Here is an 18,394-nt window from a genome sequence, read left to right on the forward strand (position 1 = left end):
GGGCTCTGGTAGCGTTACCTTGGAGATCCGGAAGTACTCTAGATAATGCCGAGGAAAGTCATTGTCAGAATTTTAGTTTGGTAGATAAAAAAAGGTTGCTACGCCAGATAAAAATATTTGACTCGTTTCAATGTAGTCCACATTGAAACGAGTCAAATAATTTTACTAGCTCAGCATTACTAGAGGGCAAAATATGATTACAGTTACAATATTACATATAAAAGTCACACATATCCAAAGCTCTCAAGTCAGGTATCAATGTCACAATACGGAGCGGTTCGTGGGCAATTTTCTTTCACCGTTTATTTACAATGACGCGAGTAATGCTCGCAATTTGCGCAAAGAACTATCATGTAACGTGATCTGTATGTGGGTGAATATGGTTCAGCGTTACTTTACTGTTCTGTGCCGGTTAACGGCCAGTGAAATAAATAGTATGATTGGTGCTAGCAAAGCAATAGGACAGTTTCGGAGTAACATCGTTGCTAGCAGTGATAGGTTAATGGTTTGAAATCCGGCTACACTGCGGGTACAGCACATGATTCATAAGTACGATATTTATGGTTTGAAATCTGGCTATTCACACTAGTCACTACGGGTCCAGGACATGATTCACAAGTACGATTTTTGAGTTATAAGCGTATTAAAAAATGTTAACACTTGATTTAAGGGTGAATGAAAACATTGTAACGAAAATGATATGTTTGAGAGCGCTATAAAAAAAAACAAAAGTACGTAAATTCCACTAACCAACTATCTTACTGGAGTACTATGGCCTAAACTTTTCACATTTCTCGTGGAGACAGCATAGATCGACTCCCAGTTCCCAGTAATGGAACACTTTGGAGTATGTGTCTACTTTTAGATCAAGATAGGAGATATTAGAATACTAAGATAAGATTAAAAACTTCAGCGACAGTCCACACAAAAATATAAGTTAAAAACTTGTTAAAAGTTTAATAATTATGAGAATAAATATAAAATACACAGAAAATTTACTTGTATCTCTATTTTATGTTAACTTGAACATAAGCAAACAGTTCCCATTAAGTTCAGCAAAAATGAAAACAGTACAAGGCAAGGTAATCAGCGTAACGAGACCCCTTTTGTGTTTGGACGTCACAAAACACTGTCTTTTACGGCAATTGCTTCCATAATTTGCATGTGCATATATCACGGGGACAGAAAAATGGGAGTTGTCCACTGATTCCGACTCAACAATTATTATAATGTCAAAAAAAATCAATACAGTTTTTTGTTACAATTTTTACGTTTTACAGTTAAATAAGTTTCGTTAACGAACTACTTTTGTAAGTTGAGTTCACTACATGTGCAAGTTATAAATGAAATGCAATTAATATATTCAAATAACTCCTACAATTTGTGAATGACGCTAGAATACATTAACAAATGACGCTGTCTTTTACATATTACCTATTTTTTCCGTCATATAAGAGTAAAAATAGCGAAAGAAAATAGCAACTCAATTTTAACCTTAGAACTGTTAGCGTAAATTTCAGAAACCCGTCGAATCCAAGCTACAAGACAAGATCTACCGTACGCAGTAGATCCCGTCGTGTTTCACTTGTAGTCGATACTGCGAAATAAGTTTACACTCTAAAATGTGTCGGCAGCATCGTACATCGCCGCCTGCGTGAGAATACGCTTGTCCGGTGTTCTCAAGCATGGTGATGTTTGCAAATATGAGTGCCTCGTAAACAACGTGACAGAAGATGTTTATGCGGCGGTGACGTGTCTTCGGATAACGCGATAAGATTGCGTTTTTGCCTTTTTTCGAATTGAGAATCAGCTTATGCAGATACGTTCGTTGCTTTTGCAGATAAGCAGATTGTTGACTGAGAAGCTGTGATAATCTAATTTGGTTTTCAATCTGGGAGTTCAAGATTCGAATTAGTCACTTTTTCAAATTTACGTGCGTGTTAGAATTAATGATCACTTGTTAAAATGATGTAGGATCGCTTGTGAGGAAATATAGACGCTTAAGAGTTCATTAAGACAGTTTACAAAAGTTTGTGTCCTCCAATCCACATTTGGGCAACATGATACCTAAACTATGACTTAAAGCCCTCTTGTGGTTCTACTGCCGCACCTATTACAGTTTTCTACCTGTGATTAAACAGTATACCATATGGTGTTTTAATGGTCCTAATATGTAAGAGTACTTAGTCCTTTGACGCTGAATTAAGCACACATGTAGACTTTAAGTTAATTTATTCTTTCTATGGATAAAGTACCGAATAAGCGAATAAGGTACTTTATATTAATAACATAGTAATACGCTAACTACTACTACTAATAATAATAATATACTTTATTGTACCCATAAACAGAATAAAAACACATGGAAAATTAATAATTTTCAAAATACAATAGGCGGCCTTATCGCTAAGCAGCGATATCTTCCAGGCAACCTTTAGGTGCGGAGTTAAAGTGAAGAGATATGGAATGAATTATAACAGCTAACTAAACAGCTAAATAATCATTTATTGAAGGAAACGTAGAAGACATTGAACTCCTTTGTTGTGCACTACTTTGTCATTGAATAAATAACGAAAATTTCGCTATTTCCATTCCCAAGAAAATGTGCGCTAAAATCACTGAGATATGTAAATGCGTACAACTTTATTACACGTATCCATGGTGGTTTATGGTCCCGTGGGTCCGACGCGCTCTCCCATGACGTCTTGTGCTTTTGGGCGGGAAAACGCGGCTACGGTATGATAGCACACTATTATTATACAAATTGCATTTTGAATAGAATTGCCAACCATATGGCTCGCTGACTTAGGCCAACTTAAGTTCGTGCTATACTAGTTGTTTCCCACGAGTCTGTTCGTTTGACTATTAGTAAAATAATAGGTCGAGTGCGTTGAATTCGCACAAGGAAGGTCCCGTACCACCGCACTTTCATTTATTTTTATTTTTAGTATTTGTTACACGGACAGACAGTGAAGGTTTAGTATCTAATAGGGTTTTGTTTTTACCAGTTGGGTACGGTACCCTAAAAATTTAAAAATCCATATTAGTAAGTGTCACGATATCTTTATACGTATTATTTACTGTAAAGATGGTAGTGTTCTTCGTGGCTCGTCACTGGAAGTACCACCGACCACTGCCTTATAACTGCAGTGTTAATCGTTGCTATGTTCTAGTTTAAAGGCTGTGGAGGAAGACACAGCGAACCAAATCCTTAGGGGTATCAAATCCTCAGGTAGGACTCTAACCGTATGAAAGATTGATTACAGATGTCCATGGGCGGCAGTTGTCTCTTACAATCAAATGAACTGAATGTGCAATTGTTAAAAATAAAAAAGCAAATAGATTTTTGGTTTGCGATATAAAATGGTATTGAACTCGAACCCAGTAGCACTTAACTCGTCAAGTCACCATGGATCGCACAACGGAAGTGGGTTGTGAGATATGCTGGGGCGGAGTCGCCCTGCGCCCCTACTATCATCACACGAAGTTATACAGAACCTGCAAATATATACAAGCTATTTCTATCCTAAGCTCAAACAATATAAAGGTCAGAATGCTATAGAGTTTTAGAGTGCGTATACGCAACTTAGCTGTAGGTTATACTTAGGGTTGTCACCCATTTTAATACAATACTATATACGGGAACAATACTACATTTTTATCGATAATTCAGATTTCGTGCTCCTCCTTTTAAATAGCTAAGTTCAACATTTACAAATGAATAGGCGAAAAAAATCATTATCATCAGAGTACCTACATCAGTATGTCGACTTAGATACCCCCGTACGTTAATAAGCTATTTATTCGATTCTGCTTACTAAATAACGAAATTTGTCAATTTTTTGTAAACAGAAATTTTATAATTTCGACCTTTTTAGTTGCCAAAACATTAAATACATTCATTATTAACAAAAGACGTTAGTCTAAAATAGTCATAAGAAAAATGTAGGCAATCTTAGTCTACATTATTATTATAAAGAGTATACAGAAAATAAATTAGTACCAACTTTATATTTCTTTAGTACTATATTTTTGCAATATTTCGAACAAGTGACAACCCTATACCTATAGCGATCTAACCTATCATTTGGCCGGTACAAGCAAACCTATGATTTGGCACTGGTCAAGAAATGTCAGGGGACAATATGGGTAGCAATTAGATTAGCCTGTGCCCTCATGGGTTATTACTTTAACTAATAAGGGAAGTACGACTGAGGAAACCTGAACCGTTTCAATGATGAGTTGTGATTTATGTGACATGAACCGTGTATGTAGTCACTATTCATGTTGATTATAAAAGTAGTATCAATATTAAGTAATTAGGAACTATCGTCAAATTGTTACTGTTCCCTTAGTGGAGACTGGGCTCCTCTTAAAGTGATAGAGCATAATTCATCGCGCTAGTCAAGTGAATATGGTTATTATCAGCAACACACCTTTAAGAACTTTTTTAGAGAACTCTCAAACATGTAGGTTTGCTTAAGATATTTTCCTTTGCCGTTTAATCAAGTTATGATTAATTACTTAAAAACTTTAAAAAATATGACAAATGACAACAATGACATGAGCAACTTTGAAAAATGATTGACTATTTAAAATTCGGTCCAATTGAGAGACCGAGCTCCAATTTATTAGGTTATCAATAATGAGGCTTATTAAGGAATGTATATTGTCTATACAAAGAAGCTAAAAGCGAATCAAAGAAATACAGATCAATATTATTTTTATGAAATGGAAATATACAATGATTATTAAGTGAACCTAATTAAAAATATAACATAATACTTTGAATATTATAGATAGATAGACATAATACTTTGAATATTAATTGACAAACAAAAGCAAAGACGTCGTAAGTTTTAAAATAGTTATTTAACTATTATTAAATAAGTATCGCTTCCTATATCTCGATATCTACATTAATTTTATTATACACTTCTCTAATTAATTTTAACAAACACATTATGCTAGTCTTGGCGAGATTAGAATTGATTGAATTCGTGATTTTATTTCTAACAAACAATACGGATTAAACTTTTGCAGTGCACAACTTTCTAATAATGCGCTTACATATCTGTACGAGGCGTTTGGGCTTAGTCATCAGAGGTAGTACCTATTTGGGGTTGGTTATTGCCATCTACAAGCGGTACCGATAACTTCACACCAACGTATACTAACGGAAACATATCGACGGGTCCTACGTAAACTGGTGCAAGTGCGTTTTCACAACTTTACAGTAGAGCGATTTGAATGTTCTAATGCGTGTAACTTTAACATTATTCAACGTACATAGTTAAAATTTTAAAATGGTATAATTGAATCCTTTTGAAAAAACTGCATTATACGTGAATAATGTTAAAGTTACACGCATTAGAACATACAAATCGCTCTACTGTAAAGTTGTGCAAACGCACTTGCACCAGTTCACGTAGGACCCGTCGATATATAAGATTAGATTCCTATCTGAGGTCGGCCACCCGACTAGTATGTCTCTTTTACTATATCCTTCAAACCAGAACACTGCAGCGCTTAACACTTTTATTAGGCAGAGAACAGGCACATAGGGTTCTACCACTTTTAAAAACTTAAAAAAATATGACAATATCTTAGTCTCTAACTGTAGCCTTCACGGTAGACTTCTCCGCTATTACCGGAAGTGTGCCGAAAGCTCGTTCCGGGTCGTTGCTCAGTAGTTTGTCAACGGTCATCATATTTATAATAGTGAAGACATGTATAAAAATTGTTTGTCTGTGTGTCTGCTAAGTACTACTAAATGTTATCTTGTAAGAAACAATGGTACCTACAAAATATTTTACATACAATAAATATAAATCGTGCAAACAACGTCCCCTGTGGTGAAAAGTTACAAGATTCCGGGATGATTGTGAGAAGCGGGTATCTAAATAATAACATTATATTTATTAACACGAAAACTTTTACCCAGAAACGGCAAATATCGTACAAATAACCTATTAAGCATAGACGAAGCAGAAATATTTTAAACTCCTTGGCGGATACTCTAATTACATTTATTTTTATTACTATATTAAGACACTAAATTACAATACACAAAATTAATATTTTACTAGCATTTGTTTTCATATCACCAGTTACATAACCCGGAATATCAAAGCAGATTAAACCCGTAAACCGAGCAAGCATAAAACAAGCTCAATAAAATGTAACAGAATATTCAATTCCGCGCCAAATGACCCACCATTACATCATTTTCTTTCGCTATTTTAATAAATTATCCCGCATATAACTTCCGCGTGGCACCCGCAAGCGAAGCCGCGAACAACAGCTAGTCTTAGAAAAAGTTTGACCCGCGGCGATGCACTCGAGTGCTTGTAGTGAATCGGACCCTAATGAGAAGACAGGCAATAAAAGTAAAGAAGTGTAATTGGCTGCACGCGCTAGCCACGCTTCTTCTGAGCACACCTTTCTAACATACTAAGGGTGTGGCGTTAGTGATAGCGGGCGAGGAGCGGAAGCGTTTTTGTATTTTATTTTGATAATAGGAAACGAACATGGATGCAGATGCATAGAATAGCACGTGTGGTCGATCTCAGTTAAGAGTCTCTTGCCTCATCTGAGGTTGATGACGGATGTCCATGGGCGGCAGATGCCACGTACCATCCAATAAACTGTATGCTCGTTTACTACTTTAGGGATATGAAACTCTGAGGGCTAAGTTGGAAAGCCTCGGATAAACCCTTTAAATCGGAGCACAGCAGCGTTTAACATTGCCATTATAACGCAGGAGTAGGTGTCGGTAATGACTCCGAAGTTTAACCACAAAGAGTTCTAGCAGTTTCAAAAGACGATCATGACGACGAATAAAACGCTGCATCCGCTCTTATTAACACCCTTTCACGCGCCTACTTTGTAACACGCGCTTACAACTCGCGTTGATTTACACGTCTACCGGCACTCGCTGGCAGCGCGTCGTAGACCAACACACTGCACACCAATCCACTCTCTACTACTAAAGCAATAAAGACCATTACCCCGTGATACCATAAAAGTATTCCCCATAACTGTGATAGACGTCGTAATGTATAGTGTTCCTGATAACGTTTTTATTGATGAGGATTTTTTCCATCGCTCTATCTTTCCGCAACTCGTTAATATTGATAATTGTCGGTTATTGCCGAGAAAATGTTGTAAGAAATCACCAGGTTCAAGATACTGTTGAGTGAACTGTTCTTGAACGTTTTCTGATATATTTATTTACTGCTCGTATACAAAATTTAACGTTAAATTGTTCAATTTTTCCGAAGCATTTTATTCGATTCCGGTTAACTTTTTGAGGGTTCCATCGGACTTCTCAAACGTATAATCTGAGTTCAATCCTTAGACAAAACTTCTGAAATATGTGGGCTCAATTATAAGTGGATATCTAATAGAAAAGTGATAATTTACCGTCAGGTAGCCTACATGTTCATATGCTTCTGCTATTAAATAATAAAAGCGTTTCAACTAAACTAAAATCTTGATAACTAAGAAGTGAGGATAAGTTTTAAAAATACTACGTGCAATATTAATTATATAAAATATCCTTATCTTCCTTGATTTAATTTAGGTTAAATTCCTGTCAACAAGCACTCAAAAAACAAGTATTATCAAAGCTCATTTAAACTAATAAATGGAGTTCAAATAACTTGTCCTACAAGATGTTAAAAGCTACAAGGTTTTTTGCCATTAATTGTCAATACAACGTCCTATCTTAATGAAGGTTATAACGTAAAACACATCGTAAAGGTATATTTCCGATATTTACCTCAAAGGTATGCACTGCCGCAACGTTGTTTTGAGCCGCCCTAGATTTGCCACCCCTTATTACACCCTTTTTACGAATATGTCGAGAAAAAAATATATAAGTAATTTCTTCTGACGGTATAAATCGAGTTTGAAAGTGATTGCTGTGTAATTCAATTTTAATTGTTTGTAAATTATATAATCCGAAAAAGCTATATTTACGAGTAATCCCCTAAAAAGTGTCATCCGGCGAGGGCCGCCTAGATCGATTATAAAATAAAACAAATTAAAACTTACGCACTGCTATCCTTTGAAAGATGTAATGTGGTCTAAAAGAAGCATTGATTTTAAATCTGTAAAACATACGTATCTATTTTTTTTTTATTTTTTGAAGTAATTACAGACAAGATTCTTGAAATCATGTACCTACTTACTTATTAGAAATAAATAATTATTCGCTAACTACAGTGATATTTCCACTTAATTATTAGACAATTATGAGTACAATAGACCTGTAACAGAGCTTATGTTAATAAAAGTGTTCAAAGGTTACTCATTCTCAGATTTATAGTAATTGAACCGATTAAATGCTTGATACCGTGACCGTGGCGCGTGCGGTGACGCTCTGCTGCGTCCACAGGGATGTTAGCTCCGTAACCGTAACCGAATCTATCGGATATCCGAAACAAAATTGAATTTAAAACCCTTTGTGATTCGTCTCCGGCGGTAATATCGCCACACCTATTTCTGTCTGATAATAGCAGTGTTAAGCGCTACTGTGTTTTGGTTTAAAGGGTGTGATAAGGGAGACATATTATTCTGAGGCGTTCCAGTTTCAGTTCTCAGGGGTATCGGCGCATCCGTGGCCGGCCTTAGGTAGAAATATGTAATCTTATCTAAGATTGATTACAGATGTCCATAGGCGGCAGTAGCCATATATTTACCATCAGGTGGACTGTTTTCTCGTCTGCTACTCCCGTATTATAAAAAAAGTGTCCGAAACCGAATCCGAAATAAAAGTTTCGAATAATTGCGGATAAGGGCGGAGTCTGAATGACACACTATTATGAAAAGTCTTGGCCTGACTAAACCTATACAGTTACTTCACAGATAAAGTTAAATCGTTACTTATTTGTTTTTTCATCGCTGTTACAGTTCCTTAAAAATCTAATATTCGTAACCGAAATTATCCGAAACCATCGGATAATCTGAAGTTCCACATCCGTAACCATATCCGAAACCCGTAATATTTTTTGTATATCCATATGTAGATCCGAAATTTCATTTCCATAACATCCCTAGTCGACATGAACGCTTTCATGGTGTTTTTATTAAGATGTTGCAGTGCTTGATGAATTTGCTATTGTTGCAAACTGACGACGTAATACACGTCGTCTAGCATTAATGTCAAGAAGTAATGCGTGTTAATAATGTGTGATTAGGAACTTAATGTAAAGCAATAATATGTTTTTCGCTTTTGCAATCAATTTGACTTTAGTAGGTACCTATAATTTTAATGCATACATACATACATAATAATCAAAGATTATTTGTTACGTAGATATATGTGTATACAACTTCATGTTACAAAAGAGGTCCAATTTAAAAAAGTAGGGATTTCATTACATTTTTATTTCATCCTCTTAACAGTTGAAATTCCAAATTTGAATGAAAATTATTTTTATAACGAAGTTAAAGTAGCAACCAAGGCTGTCCACATTATGGTAAACCTCGTCAAGTTGTATTTGAATGTAATTTATAATACAATCACTTTGCAATGCGAAAACGTTTGGAGAAAACCTATGTATGTTAGATAAAATCTCCGACAATGCAATAGAATCTTAGGAAAACACGGTAGTCCTACCTCTTGCATAGAAAGCCTTTGTCCAGTAGTAGGATTGATGGCTAACTTTTTTAGCTTACAGGTAAACGTGTAGCGGCTTCTTAATATGATTATTACTATCGATCTATCATGCAGATCTCATCTTATCTTAAATTGTAGAAAGTTTTCAATCCCGTCCATTTGTTAGTGGAATTTCTGCGATTTATCCACGGGGACTATAATGGGAAGGGCGAAGGCCGTTCTTTCATGTTGTCATAATAATTCCGTATTTCTAAACATCGATTCATGAAAACCTTAATATTATATTAACATTATAACGACAAAAACATGGTGTCTTTTATTTTATTTTATTATTCCTTAATTCTAAAATTGCTTGTCAAATAAACCTTTTATTTTATAATATAAGAGTAGCAGACGAGCATGCAGTCTATCTGATGGTAAGTGGCTACTACCGCCCATAGACATCTGTAATCAACCCCCGATAGGTCTATTTATTCCTACCTGAGGTTGGCCAAAAATGCGCTGCTACCCCTGAGCTAAGTTAGAACGCCTCGAAAAAATGTCTCCCTTACCACACCCTTCAAACCAGAACACTGCAGCGTTTAACACTGCTGTTATGAGGCAGAAATAGGTGTGGCCGTGGTGCCGCAGGAGTTGAACCACAAAGTGTTCTACCATCTTCAAATAAAAAATATTTATATAGATGATTAAACTAATCTCTACGCCTCTTTCGCGCTAATTTTCACACCGAATCTGTATAAAATATTGCATAAAAAAATAAGGCTCGATTAACTGTATGCATTGCTTAGCTTATTATAAGCGCTATGTTGGTCCTTATTGGCCGAGGACTGGTCGCCATAAAGCATGCATTCAATTATCACGCGGCGCCCTTCACACCCGGTAATTGGAGGACGCCTCAACACTTGTAGGGACACCATGGTATGTGGGCATATGAGACTTTAATATACGTTTATATACGGTTGTTTGCTTATAGTTTTAATTAAGAAGCCATTGACATTTTTTAATGAATTTACTAAAAAGACTTTCTTACTTCGTCTACACCTAAACAAACTATACCTAAATAAACCATACTGAAAAGCTCTGTATTTCGGTCTACATTTCTTCTTTCATATATGATCAAATCTTATTTTACCTATAACAGTTTAAAAACTTGGACTGGTCTTATAACTATTAGGTAAATTTGACAGATTTGGCATTTTGTAGGTGATCCTGAAATAGAACAAAGGTGGAAAATGATTCAGAGGTCCGTTCTAAACCAGAGAAGAAATAATGACATCTTTTGATGGGACAAAATTATACGCCACGATACCTGCTCTCCATTCACTAGAACACAATTTTATCCCGGAGCTTAATTAAAAAAAAAAAGATTTAAAACTATTCTATGGTCAAATGTGAAAATATAAATCATGGCCACCCTACTAGAACCCGCGTACAACACGCAACGAGAACCCAGTGGTTAACAAGTGGAAGCAACGAGAGCGAGTCGAAAACGGCGCACAGTGGAGTAAATCAACTCGATAGTATTTACCACGGTGATTTACAACTGCTGTTCTGTTATGAATTCAGCTTCCTGCATTCTTGTCTGCGCATATATTTGGCATCTGAATACAATGTAATACTTATTTTCACTTGGAATGTCGTATGTCATTTTAAATATAATATATTTATGCAAGACTTCGAAGGAAATATAATAAACGATGTATTTTGACGGACATCGATAACTCAATTCTCAACGACTTTGACTCTGGAATTACTACCGACTTATCTATTTCTGTGTTATAGAGAGAAATACGAGGCATTTCAACGTAGTCCTCAGGTGTTGCAAAGTATTTGTGGCCATACTCAGGTAGTACCTACTCCAATTCTGTCTGGGGTAGATAATAAATGTCCATTGACCGTCACTGATTACTATCACGTAGGAGTAGCATAGAAGCTCCTTGCTACTCTATACACGGGTCTCTATAACTGGAGGAAGCCTTGTTGTTTATACTATAGTAAAGTATATAATGCTATGCTATAAGCAATGGTATATATATAAATCTTTAAGTAATAAGAAATTAATCGCGTGATGATGGTGTGACCGCTATCGATCCATAAAAGTTAAATTACCTACTTATCAATGTCTTCTAACATTTAATTAGTGTCAACTGTCACCTATTTCCCAACCGTACGAAGCCTTACATTTATCACAGATTACATGCACTTAATTAATTTTGCACTTACTTTAATCGGAAAATTATCGTAGATGGGGTCTATTTCCTCTAATATTTACAGCATTACTTTAATTAAGATTTCAATACGATGGCATACGTAGGAGTCTATTAATAGCGTTTCTAAAGCGCCGTTCAAATCGCGCGAGTACTAGGAACCTCTTTAGAAGTTAACACATTTCATACACTTAAAAACTTTCTGTTGTTCACCAAGAGATGGCGCTGCCCGTTATCTGAATCACGCTATCGAAATTTTCTAATTATCTTTCATGATTTTTATAGATTGAAGTACCTACTAACCTCAATTCAATTACCAGGGATCCAACCAAACGAACCAAATTTTTTTTGGAAACCAACAAGGTATTCTCACAGGGATTCAACGTGAATTACATATACTTTGCCACTCCTGAGGACTACTCCATGTAGGTAAGTATGTATGAACTCTAAATTAACACTAGGTTTGTTTCTTTGAGTTTCCGTAATATCATGTTTTAAGTTAACGAAATAGGCGCAGTGTTGCTAATTATTAAATCGGAACGCCTTATCATATTCCATTTCACAAAGCAGCCATCTTAATAAACATATACCTAAATAGAAAAGTATTTTTATCGCATCTCGATATTTTTTTGAAAACATACTCCATCTAAGAGTCTCATAGTATAAAATCTCGAAGGATTGTTACAATAATCCAAGGTTACATAACCCGATATAAACTGGCGGGGTAAGTCGGCAGGTGCTACCGGTGACCCCGCAGCCCCGCACCACCCCGCACCCCGCATGAAACATTGATGAGCACCGCCACGCAATGGTGAATAAAGTTAGTCTTTCATCTACTCGGATAAATTTAATTTGAGTAACTGTTGAAGTTACATAATACCTATATTTCTTTTTTAACGCGACCGCGATTTTTTTTTCGAACATGTACTCGTATGTCTAAGTCTTAGGCAGTCTGCAGCCCAAACGGCTTAAGGGATTTAAGGTGTCGTTGGATTTATCGACATTGTGGTAGCTTAGGGTATACTTTAAGCCTGCATCCTGTTTCTTTTTAATATGGTATGTTACAAAAATACCCTAGTTTTGTTTGATGCTAAAGTACGAATTTGAAATAAATAATAATAATTGAAAATAAAATTACAACTGCACGATGAACTCTTACACATGGTATTACTGTTAGTTTCCTAATTAATAGTGATTCAAATCTGACCCAGATGACCTGACTCTGAAACGTAAAAATCCATAACATACCTACCTAATTGGTATATTGGTTTTATGAATACTTAATCTAAATTGATATGAATAAATTCCTCTTACTGAGGCATAGATGATTAATTTATTGATTCTTAAAGCTTAGGTTGGAATACCTGCAATGGTACTGGATCTTTGGATTTTCTTTTCAATAAATCTAAGCATAATTCAAAATAAACGTAATCGGTAAGAAACAACCAGTATCCATATAAACGCACCTTAAGACCGGATGCGGCAGGTGCGCGGCGGGTTCAGCCGGGTTCGCCGCGAGCAAACCAGCTCCTTCAATAATATAAGGAATGGGTTCGTTTCCACTGACCGCTTTAGAACGACAGTAGTTTTTTATGACAATATTGAAATATATTAGATATAGTCCGCGCCAAAATGCTAGTCTACTTTGAAGTTGTTGCGAGCAGGTGTAGTCATACAATTTGCTATGGCACGTGATTCATTTCTATATTCAGAGCGGACTAGCAGGTTTACGCGGACTATACTATTTTTAACTTTTTTACAGTCCATATTTTTTTCTTAACATTAAACAATTATAGCAGGTAAGAAGATATTAGATTATGAGAATATTAATCGATTAATAAATAGCATTTAAGTGACTTGTGACTTTACGTGCCGCCTCGTATTAACCTAAAGATCCACTAATGCCATCTGTAAAAACGTTCATGTATATTAATGGTTTTTCTTTTCCTTAGGATAGTTTTCCATATTTCTTTTAACGATAATTTCAAGCAGAATGGTTTATTAAGTCATAAAAGCTAAGCCTAATAATAAAATAAAACTTTTTATATTATAACATTGACGTGCATTAGCGATCAATGGAAACACACCCCTTGTAAGAGTAATGAGAGCAGTTCTCGCACGCCTCTTATTATCTACGCCTAGTGTTTGTCGTATAGATAGTTTAAATCCTCGGACACTAGAACTTGAGCAAGGGACTTCATAAACTGCCGTATTTTTATTGAAAATATCTTGATACGATTATAAAGATAATTTTATTCAACAATATGATTATATAATGAATGACAAATTAAATAAGTATATATTATTTAAGATAAATACTTAGCAATATAGTATAGTAACATTTTCGCAAAGCTAAGGTAATACACCTGTATTGTCTAAGCCTGTATTGTCAACCTAGACACGGTGGACTATGGTCTAATCACAGACCTGTATTTGTTTTGTACCCAATAGGTCCCTCATGTGTACGTATTTAGTATGATTAAACCTCGGGTTAAAGGAGGTGGATTCAACCTTGTTGCCTGTTCCATGGATTCAACTCACATTGATGAAATATCATTTAGTATGAAAGTAACATTTATTGACATGGGATGTCAATTGACATCAATAAATATGCCGAATAGCGCGATAATATATTGAACAAATTCCATGATATAGGTCTGTGGGACTAATCCTTCTCTTTCTGATGATGGTGATAATAAGAGTTTATCCATAATGGATTTTATAAGTTCTCAAATTAACGTAAGGTTGTTATTTGCAAAATGCCGAAAATATCTGATGCATTTTCACTATCATTGTAAATAAAAATTGTAAAAAAATGTCATTGAAATGTACTAGCCCATCACTAGATCGTGTCCCATCCCGGGTGGAATGAAGACGGCACAGATAAAATATTACCCGCTCCCGTGACGCAACGACAGCCCCGCGGCCGGAATGCGATAGTTAGGCAGCTCTACTCTATTCATAGGCTGAATATGCAACTAGAGTCCTCGTTCCATCATTACTTGTCGTGCCACCCAAAGACCAGTTAGGAACAGGAGTTTTATGACAAGAAATATTCAGATAAATTATTAAATAGGGCTGTAGATTGTTAAATAGAGCTCTGTACCCTTAGTATGAGTTTTTACGTTTTTACAAAAATGACTGTTTTGGCATTTGTTTACCTATTTGCCCATGCATTTCCAATCAGCGCCCCTAGCGGATTATATCAGAACTGAATGGAAATATATGGGAAATACGTAAACAAAAACAAAAACAGTCATTTTTGTCAAAACGTAAAAACTCATACTAAGGGTACTGTATTTAATTCCCATTTACACTAATATTATCTTGGTTTAATTGCCAGCTACTGTACAGTTAAGTGTATTTGCATTAAAGGCATATGGATTCACAATCATATTATTTTTCTAATATAGAAGTAACAGACGAGCATACACTCTACCTGATGGTAAATTCTATGCTACTGCCGCTCACAGTATTCAAGTCCAAATAAGTATTGTGGCCCACCTCAGATAGAAATCTTATTTCTATCTGAGGTGGGCCATAAATACGTTGCTACTCCTGAGAACTAAGTAGAAACGCCTCGGAGAAGGACCCATAACCTACCTTCTTTCAAAACAGAACACAGCAGCACTTAACACCGATGTTCATCGTCAACCCATTACTTTGCCACTGCTGGGCACGCGTCTCCTCTCAGAATGAGAAGAATTAGGCCATAGTCCACCGCGCTGGCCAAGTACGTATTGGTGAACTTCACATACCTTTGAGATTTTTTTTATAAATCTCTCAGGTATGCAGGTTTCCTCACGATGCTTTCCTTCACCGTTTAAACAAGTGATAATTAATTTACATATAATACGCACATATTTTGGTTAAGGTGCATGCCTGGGGTTTGAACCTCGGACCCCTCGATCGAGAGGCTGAGTTTCTTAACCACTAGGCTATCACTGCTTTTAACACCGATGTTATTAGGCAGAAATGTAGGTGCGGTGGAAGTAGAATTATAATAGGTTCTACCAACTTCAAAATTACATAATGTAAAATTATGTCAACACTTTAGTTAACGTGTTCTACCAACGAAACATTATTAAGTTAAGGCTACTATGTTACTGACTCTGATCTTTAAGTTCGAGTGAATGTAATTTGCATATTTAGGCATTTACAACAATTTATGCGTCGCTGGATACATTTATGATCGGTTTCATAGAGTCAGGTACTGGATGAGTGACTGCAAATAGCTTGAAGGTTTAATATAATGATTCGGAGGGCACTTAAAGACTATCGTTCCCTGTTCTAAGTATCGGATACAGATATAGGATTTCGTTTCGGCAGGGGTCGGAAAATGTTTTTTTTTTGCAACTTATTCCCCCTATAATAATCAGACTTGATTTGTTCAAGATTTGGAGGAAGAAGAAGCTTGTGATCAAAGTCTATACTCTCACAATAATGATCATATTCACATAACTTCGAGATTAAAGATTCCTGAGTTTCCTCACGATGTATTTCTTTATCGTTGAAGCAAATTATAATTAATTTACGCACATTCCTTACAAAAATCATGGCCGGGGATTTGTACTGTCGCACTGCTGGGCACGGGTCTCCTCTCAGAGCAAGAGAAATTTTAGGCCTTAGTCCATTGCGCTGGTCAAATGTAAAAAAGAGGTACATGCTTGCAATTTTTATTCGTACGAAACTTCAAAAGAAGTATAGTTGAGTGTATTAATTGCAGCAACGATGCCTGACCGTGGCGAAAAAACCACGGCCATCAACCCACCACGCTCTCATTCACCGGCAAATGTGACCCGCGCCCGCGAGATGTATCGGAGAAATCCATTACTGCGATGCAACTGGGGGTTCTGTTCGCACTACCGTAGCTTGAAATGTGAGTGCTCATGATTTTCTAACGTAACCAGGTCGCGCTTTGCTACGGCTTATAGTCCCGGAACCAGCAACAGATTTTATTGACTCATAACCTCCCGGGCGGTAACTGGTAGAAACCTCGGGAACGTCAAATGCGATAACCCAAAATACGTGAAAAAATAATAAAATTAACTCATTCCCTTCCGACTGAAGATTTGTCATATTATAGGTAGCTCAGTTTCGTATATTTTTTTATGAAAGTACTGACATACAAATAATAAACATAGCATTGAACGATACTGTTGTTTTTAATTCAAAAGCAAAAGTATAAATGAAAACTATTTCAATTTTAGTAATCAATTAAAATTTTGTTGCGCATAGGAATACCCATTATTATTATTTACAGTTATTTCATACATTCATTTCCATCTATGGCTTCTAAAATAGGCAAGTATAATGTAAATCCTGATTTAATGCAAAAAACTAAATATATTTTTGCCATGCCCTTCATAGTTTTATATGGTTAGTTAACGTTATTATTAATATTACCATTCATCTAAAAATGCCTAATGGATCGACACATCAGTGCGCATAGACCGTACCGCCAGAGCCGATAAAAACTGAAGATGCACACGACCGCGCATGGACAGCAGCCGACCATAGAGGAATGCGGTGTACGCACCAACAATTCCTATCCATTATAATTATCTACCACCAGGTCTTGACAGTGGTGGATGTGGTCAGTGAATTGAGAAAAGCCAATTAACTAGTAAAACCCAGGGTTTGATTGGGTGAAACCGACACTTTCTTGGACGCCGTATAACAGGGGTTACATAATGCCAATTACAGACGCTTTGCCATTTGTAGCACATAAAATTCCTCTGGAACTAATATCATGCGTTAATGCATTTGCATAAATAAAAAAGAATAGGATTTTTTATAATATAGGAGTAGCAGACGAACATGCAGTCCACCTGATGGTATGTGGCTATTGCTGCCCATGGACATCTGTAATCAACACCAGATAGCTAGATATTTGTACCTGAGGTTGACCACAGATGCGTCGCTACCTCTGAGGACTAAGCTGGAACGCCTCGGAAAAGTATGTCTCCCTTACCACACCCTTTAAGCCAGAATACTGCAGCGCTTAACGCTGCTATGATGAGGCAGAAATAAGTTTGGCGGTGGTGCCGCCAGAGTCGAACCACAAAGGGTTCTACCATCTTCATAAATAAATAACAAATTCCTCCTTAATGTTCATCACGATAACATAGACTCATCAAAGACAATTCATTAGTACTACTTTCTGACCCATGCAATGTAAATTAGCAAGATTGTTCGAATCAAAAGCATTGTACTAAGTGAACAATAAGCCGAATAGGAGCTAGATAAGCCGCCGCGTGCATTGTGTGCAGCGACTGCCGCGTGTTATCGCGCAACCTCCGCACGGCATTACGACTTTTTTATGGGAATAAAATGCAAATCGACTTAAATTGCATATTAACTGCTATATTAAGCGCATAACCCCGTGATTTGTGTACACTTAATCGATTTACAAAGTTAGCAATATCGAGAAAAGTGGAGAGTTTGGAACTGTGCTTCGAAGGTAAAATTAAAACGATGGTCACGGTGACAGTCATTGATTAGCAGTAATTTAATATCAACGTAAGTTTTATAAGTGATTTCAAAATTTCGAAACCTATTA

Source organism: Epargyreus clarus, unplaced genomic scaffold, assembly GCF_041222505.1.
Source record: "Epargyreus clarus isolate Ecla_fem2 unplaced genomic scaffold, WU_Ecla_fem_2.2 ptg000004l, whole genome shotgun sequence".
Lineage (NCBI taxonomy): Eukaryota > Metazoa > Arthropoda > Insecta > Lepidoptera > Hesperiidae > Epargyreus > Epargyreus clarus.